Source organism: Dermacentor silvarum, chromosome 1 (genome assembly GCF_013339745.2).
Source record: "Dermacentor silvarum isolate Dsil-2018 chromosome 1, BIME_Dsil_1.4, whole genome shotgun sequence".
Taxonomy (NCBI): Eukaryota; Metazoa; Arthropoda; class Arachnida; order Ixodida; family Ixodidae; genus Dermacentor; species Dermacentor silvarum.
The window spans coordinates 404250498-404259011 of record NC_051154.1 but is presented as its reverse complement, the minus strand read 5'-3'; positions in this window follow the sequence as shown (position 1 = coordinate 404259011).

Sequence of the window (8514 nt, the reverse complement as noted above, 5' to 3'; positions counted from 1 at the left end):
TTCATCACTCTTAATTGGTTCACCTTCATTCACTCTCATTTATTCTTCATTATCTTAGCTCACTATATCACATCATTCCCTTTATTTGACTCCTATCACCCAACTAAACCCCTTTAATTCACCTTTAATTCACTCTTAATTCACCTCTCTGTATACCCATTATCACTTCAGTCAGTTCACTTCCTTTATTATTCTCCCACCCTTAATCACGGTTTTTGTGCGCATTATCGCCTCTTATCCTAAGAGGATCATTTTGTGTCGACGATGCAGTTTTGAAACAGCCTTGAAACAGAGACCTCACCATGAGGCATAAGGCTTTCACCTTTAAAGAAAAAAAAAACTAAAGGAAATGCAGAGAACTATAGTTGAAGCGGCGCATGCAAATGAACCAGATTTGCTGCCACGCCACGTCTGTCACAATCACATATATTGGTAAATCATCTAAGGAGTGCACGGTGTTCCCGGCAGTATCGATATACCGACCGCACCACTGGTGGCACCGACCATTAACGATCGGTAAGGGGAGCGTTCTTCTTTACTTCCCTTATGGCGACTAGCACTTAGTCGCTGATCGAGGCACTCGGAATAAACTCTATGGTTCCTGCACCCTATTCCCATCCCAAATCAAAAAAGGCATTGTGTTTCATCTACACGTCAACGAGAGGTTGAATCGCCTTCCAGCTTTTTATATAATTATTTCTTTTAATATGCAGGCAGGACAAGCAGCAAGAAGATGTTGCATGCACACTGTGTCGATCGGTACTATACGGTGCCAACGCACAGTATAACAATGCATGTCTATTAATGATTAATATAGTAATCATATCATAATATATACCAATTCAGAGCCACTACCACATCTGCATCTCCTTCCTTAATGCCACAGCAAATGTCTGTGGAATTCTTGCTGTGGAATCAATAAGTACTTTAAAGCATTGTCACATTGTCATGACGGCGTAAAATAAGACACTGTCAATGTGACTTCAATATGTTCACTCTCTATTGGTTGAACTTGTGCCCAGAAAAACAATTAGTAAGTGGCACACAAAGCACAATGATAGAGCGAACACAGTCGGCGATCGGCGAAATATGATCTGCGGGTCAAGCGTGTCACATGACTCGTTGAAGGTTGTAGTGTAATCGCTGGTACTGCATATATACCTTCCAGAAAGTACAACAATATTCGCGTCGCGCATACAATCTTGATTACACAAGGTTGGGCGAGAACACACTAGATGTCAGATAGAATCAACAATAACATTCAATTAAGTTATCATGCAGTTGCGCCTTGTGCTGAGCAATAACTTTCACTTGATAGCAGGCGAAATGTGGTCCCCAGAAAAAAGAATAAACAAGTACGCGTACGTGCCAGTATAGTCACACAGTATCGGGCTAGGCATCGACAAAACTCCTTCTTAATATCTTTAGCTGTTTGTATACATGGTACTATTTTAACATTCAACTTAAGAAATTGCAAATTCTTCTACTATATACATATAGTTGGTATCCACTTGAAAAAAAATTTCCAGCATCACACTGAAGCATACAGAGTTGAAAGTTTGTTGTGCCTACCTGGCCATCAGTTGAGATTTTTTTACCAGTTAAATCATCTTTCTTTGAATGCGCGTGCATTGGGCTAGCTCCCACATCATTATGCTGTGCAATTCCCGCAGTGTGAATTCGCAAGACAAATTTTTGCACTGTGCCTTGTTTACTTTTCTACAGTTCTGCATGCTAGATATGACACTAAAGCTTCCACTGAAGATACTGTGCTTGTTGCAAAGGCCATGTTTTGATGCTGATTAATGGAGGGCATGTGTAAAAATCATGTAAGAGTTTTGTGAGTACACTGGAGCAGCAACATCTACTGTTATTTTGTGTTTATATTCCTGAGCACCTACACATCCAATCAGAGGTATTTTGTGCTGTAGGTGAAGCAGGTGGCCGCCTAGGTGTGGCACTTCTTAATGAGCACGATGGGCACAGCACACCTTGTCGTCCCTCACTCCGTCTTATCATTTACATTTCACCAAAGGGCAATGGACAATGTTGGATTCCCTTGGATACCCAATGTTGGCTGCATTTTGTATGATTGATTGTTGAAAGAACAGTGAACTGAGGCCTGGAAATCTGTGCACTAACTTTCTTCCCATTTTAATTACAAACGCCTTACAATGTCTCTTAAAATTCTTCATCCGATACGCCTAAATTTGGTGCTGGAGTGGAGAGGAGTGCTGTTATTTGACTTTACCTGGGGTGGCAAACACGTTCTAAAATTTATACCTCCAAAGGCATCAAAGGCGAGTTAGGGGATGAGCTGGGCTACTGCATGGCCTGCTCTCCCACAAATTTCACAAGCACTTTCACCGCGTTATATCTGACCAGGCAGCTCAGCAGCAGGAAAGTGACCTCTTTTTCAGCCCTTTGCCTCCAGCCAATGCAGAGCATTCGAAAGCTCTTGGTTGCATTTATAATAAATTGCAAGATTTGGCACTGTAATCTGCTGTTCAGTGTAGACTAAGTTATTTGACTTTCATGCTGCATAATTGCTATACAGACACACAGACATTATCATAAGCATTATTAAAATACATGTACTGAAGTGCCAATATTGGGTGCTTGCATTAGCGGATACCCCCTGCATCAGAAGAAAAAAAAAGGAAGAAATTGATAAAGCGTATGTCTTTGTCTCTAAGTGTAGCAGATGTTGTGCATGGCAGCTATGAATGCTGTAAAGAAAACCACTACATCTTTATTCAATTCAAGGTTTCATTACTATCATCCATGTGAACTTGAACTCTTCCTCTAATGCATGCAAAATTAAAAAAAAACAAGGGAAAGAGACAATAAAGGTACACAATTAATACCCCATTCTGCATTGCCACCCTTTATTTCATACTATAATGGGGTTAGCATAGTAGCTAGTGAGGACATGTGATGTGCCATCTAGTAGGACCTAATATGTGCCATCTAGTAGCAAAACTTCAAAGCTTGTTGCATGACAGATACAATGGCTAATTGCTTGCTTTACGCATCAGCAAGCTGTATACCTTGTGCTTAGAAAACATACGATTTACCTGCAGCATATAGTATAACATAGATCACCTACGTAAGTCCCTTGCTGGTACATGAGGGCCTTATGTCAAGTGCTTTTTGAATGACAAGCTGAAGTTATGAGTGCAACATTCATGTTATATTCTTGCTTCTGAAGTGGGAACCATAATTTATTAGGAACGCAGTAAAATGTTGTGTCTCATTGGTAAATTTCGCTGTAGAGTTTTCCTAAAAAGGTTGCGTGAAAAAATTAAAACGTGTACCAGACTTTAGCTAGTAAGAAACAAAGTATAAAAAATAATATAAACTACAAAAAAGTTATGCACAGAGCGCAATCAAATGGTGAAAATATGGATGCTCACACAGACTACAATATTAATACAGGTATTTATTAGTAACTCACAGCAACCAAACAAAATAGTAATAAAAAGGCAACTGATTAACAGTGTGTAGCATGTCGTGAAATTTTACTGGGTCAGGTTCAGTGGCAATATCAGAGGGCAAGTTGTTCTATTCAATGATGTTGTGGGGTATAAAAAGGCGTGCATATTGTAACATGTGACATGGTATGCACTTGATTTTGAGGTGTAGATTCCGGCATGGAAAGACGACAGGTAATGGCCGAAAGAAATCGTTGTGAAGACAAGTATGATGATAAAGTTTGTGAAGTAGGCAAAGACGCGCCGACATGTTGTGAAGGAATAGCACTTGTAAATCGGGACGTGCGTTTAATGATGACATGCTAGGGTAAGATGAATAGTTGGAAAAGATGAAGCAGGCAGCACGGTTTTTCCCCGATTCAATCTTGCCAATGATGCATGCCTGCCGGGATCCTATATTATCGATTTGTATTCGAGCTTCAGGCAGATTACTGTAGTGTAAGCAAATTTATGTATGTTAACAGGAGCATGCTTTAAGTTGTGTTTGATGATGCCAAGAGAGCGATTAGCAGCTGCAAGGATGGAGTAAATGTGATGGTTTCATGTTAAGTCGTAATGTAAGTGAACGCCTAGAAATTTATAGGTTAAGACAAGTTCCACAATACTACGTTCTACCCTATACGAAGTGGAGACTTGGGTGGCTCGGTTAGTAAAAGAAATAAATTTAGTTTTAGTAAGATTTAGGGGCATTAACCATGACTTACACCATATGTTGCTTGCATCTAAATCATTTCGGAGAGTTACATGATCGTTGTCACAAGATAAGTGATGATAAAGTACACAATCATTGGTAAAAAGTGCAATGTGGGACAAAACACAGTTAGGTAAGTCATTATAGCACAATTAAAGAACAGTAACGGCCGAAGCATACTCCTCCGAGGCACTCCAGATGTGATGGGACTAAAGGTAGATTAAGAGCTCTTAGCAGACGTGTACTGTAGTCTAGATGCTAAGAAATCAGTTATCCACTCTAAAACATTTAGATGAATATTAAGTCCTGAAAGTTTAGCAAGGAGTCTGTAATGAGGCACATGATTGAAAATATGGCGTCAACCTGGAACCCGGCATCAATAGATGAATTCAAGTCGTGAAGAAATGCAGCGAGCTGTGTGTAATAAGAGTAGCCTTTTGTAAAACTGGGCTGAACTATGATCTTGCGAATTAATAATGTGTTCCATAAGTTTGCAAATTGTGCTTGTTAATGATATTCATTGGTAGTTAAAGGGTGAGAAACATTTGCTGGATTTATAGAATGGATGACTATAGCCACTCACCAGTCTTGAGTAATAGAACCAGTGGAAAGTGATTGTGTGAATAATGTGGACAGTACTCGAGAGAGACCCTGTGACACATTCTTGAGTAGCTTGTTATTAAATTCATTGTGCTCTGATGTAGATGAGGTTCTTAGTCTTTTTAGTAAGGGAAGAATGCCCGACTCATTAATAACAATTTCAGACATGTTGGGTCGTGCGGGTAAGTGAGGGCATGTAGTGACATATTCGCAGGTGAACACTGAACAAGACGCATCATGTAGTAACTGTGCACACTGTAACATGGGAACTATGTCGCCACCAGATTTAGTTAAAATTATGTCAGGATGAGAACAGGGGTTTATTATTCGCCACAATCGCCAAGGGTTATTTGTCATAAATCATAGCTGTAAAAGTGTTGACATGTAGATTTTAGTAGCGACTGGTATTCTTTGTAACATATGTTATCCATGTCTCGAAATTTTTGTTTGTTTTATTCGCCATTCCATAAAGGCTTTTATTTTTATTATTGAGGCGCTGCAGGCGTTTATTCAACCAGGGAGTAGTATTGTTGCATCTAATGCTAACAGGGACAAACATTTTGATAAGATTTGCAAAGGTGCCTCTAAACATAACCCAGTTCTCTTCAATAGCTTGAGTGGAATATGTATCCATGAATGTGTCTGTAAAGGTGACTAATTCAAGATTAATCCAAATAAAGTTGGTCCTATTGTAGCATCTAATCTGTTTAGTTGTGTTGTTTTTCTTTGTTAATGTGAAGTTAAGCAGACCTGCTATAACTGTGTGAACAGACATCCCGTCAAGGTGAGTGATGTCGGAACAGATTAGAGGAGTGCCCCTCAAGATGAGATATAGAATATTGGCCGATATGCATGATGAACAGGTTTGGAGAGTAACAAGTTGAGATAACGTGAAATCTGGACAGGCGTGAAGGAAATTATGCACTTCAGTGTGAGCAGCTACGACAGGTTCCGTTGTCCAATTAATAATGGGTAAAGTAAAATCAGCGTAAATGATAAGAGTCAAATGCCGAAATAGCATGCAGACTTCATTTAGAACGCTTCGAAACTGGCTTGAAAATGTATCACTTATATCTAGAGGGCAGTAGAACACACCTATGATAACATATTTCTGCTTGACCATTGAAGTTAAATGAAAATGTGCTCTAGGCATGAATGAATGGCAGTTGGAGTGGCAAGAAATTCTTTTTTTAAAACTATGAGCATGCCCCCTCCTCTGCGGTTGTGTCGATCACAATGAAAAGTGTTGCATGGAGATGTGGAAAGAAACATTTTTTATTGAAGATGGTAGCGTTTAGCCACATCTTCGTTAGTACAAGCGATGCCAAGCATGAATCAATGAGGGATGAAAGTGACACGTTTCTTGACATCACACTGCAAATGTTTGTGTATGAGAATGACAGGTTTATAGAAGTGTTATGGGTGTGTGGTTGCAAAAGTTGTCTAGTTCTCACACTTGCAGACAACGGAGGCTTGGCTTGTCATGCCGAAACATGCTGCGACACATGCACTACACAGTTTGTTTCCGTGTCTCAAAGATATGTGTCGCCATTGACCAAGTGCTTGTTAAACACTAAGTGAATTAAGTGTGAGCTGTCTCATACTAAATACAAGCTTTAAAACAATAATAAGAAAATAAATATCTGATTTGCTATTATTAAGTGATTGAGTAGTTAAAAATGACATAAATTATTTTTACATATTGTACTGTATTTTTACATGATTATTAGTGAACATATCCATGGGTTTAATCCACCTCGACTTATTGGGAGCCTCAAGCCAGTAAAGAAGAGGAAGAAGGAAAAAAACATAATTCTGGTGAAATTGTACAGGTGGATCCAGTTTCACAGCCTTTAATTTGTTGTATGCTGAAATAAACAATACATGCACATGTGAATGCGATATGTGCATACATTAGAAAAACTTTCATCAGTCATATAATGTATCAGCGCCAATTAATCATTATAGATGTTATTAAATACACAAGCAGGACTGTTAATGGTTTGTGAATACTTTTCTACAATTCGTATCGCCGACGACGGGACCAAGCCGGCATATGGCGGCATGGATGAGCACAGGCGATGATCGCGAGATTTCTTGCCTTTTCACGCACTGATGACCACGTCTTATTACAATATGGCCGTTTCTTGCGGTTTGCTAATCCGGCTTGGGCGAAGCTGCCTTCGTTGTGTGCCACCACACGTTCGTTTGCCGTACGCGATGCCGGCCGCGCAATAATATATGGACTCTCGGATGGTGTGCTCGCTGTGTGATTGAGCTGGCCCATTATTCTTACGACGTGGCGTTCGATATACGACGTGCGATTAGCCCGATGATTCTTCGATTATAGTAAGTAGCGCGGCGCAATATTGCGTCGCTGCCTGATTGTAGACGGTGGATATCTTAAATTTATCGTCCAAACCAACATATTTGAATTTCGCTTGCGTTTCGCTCAAGCAATATTGATGCTGCATTCTTCGCTCGAGCGGCAAACTTTCAACGACTGGCCGACTTCCCGGCTGTCGCTAATGAATGTTTGACAGTCCTCGGATCGCGTTCGGCAAATGCGACCGACAACGCTTTCTGTCTGGCCAGCGCTTGTCGTAAGAACCATGTTTTGTCAACAAATCGTGAACGTTGGTCGCTTCTGTATCGCAGCTTCGTTGGTTCTCGCTTTTTTTTGTTTTTTTTTGTATCACACAGTAGGTGTGATTGCGATCACTTTATTCCGACAGTTATATCCAACGGGAATACATTTTTTTTCCGGCGACGTCGGCGGCGATAGAGCAGGGAGGCAGCAGGCTAGGGCCGATATTTCGTAGCGATGCGTATTCTATACTAGTCAATTATCATCCACCGCTCACGGCCGGCTGATCCCGTTGATAACGTGAGCGGACCGTCGCTCTGACCACTGACCAAGCGCGAAAAGGCATTACCATCGGAAAGGCATTTGCTACAAAATACAGGCCCAGAGGTGCCATACTACAGAACGTACTCGCTGCTGGGTCCTTTTTGTAGCCGTGCTGAGTACACGCTATCACCGACCGATAAGTCGATCGTTTATGGACAGTAGATAATACGAAAAAAAGAATGCAATTTGACCTCGAGTAAGGAATCCTTGCGACATACGGACCCTGTAAATAGGTTCATGTTTCTGGAATCGCACCGTATGTATATATGTCTCGGTCGAAAAATCTCGCGTAGCACCCGCATGAGATGCTTGCGAGACGATATGTACGTAGCTAGCTGAAATGCTGTTTACTATTTTCTCGTATGCAACTCTAAATAAACTTCATATTAGCGTGTGCACGAACGATGAGTGCGCTATGTAACGTACTGTATATAACATGAAATGTAATTATTGTGTGCACATATTGGTATTCACATTTTTGGTTAATTTATTGCTGGGATATATGTGGGCTGCATGCACCTTTAGCGTGTAGTATATAATAATTGCAATGTAGGATTGAGGTATTCAGGACACAACCAAATTTCTTGTCAAATGACCAACTGAGTAAAATCTGCTTTTCAAATGAACAAACATACCCCACAGGAATGCCACCTACAGCTTTTACAACCGAGCTACCACATTCTAGTCACTTACACCTAGGGTTATATGCGAGCCAATTTTAGAACATGGCTTAATTAGCAAAGCATAAGCTTGAATACAACCACTGTGATTCGAGGTGCAGCCTTAATTAGCTAGCTGTACATAGCTGTCACTGCACA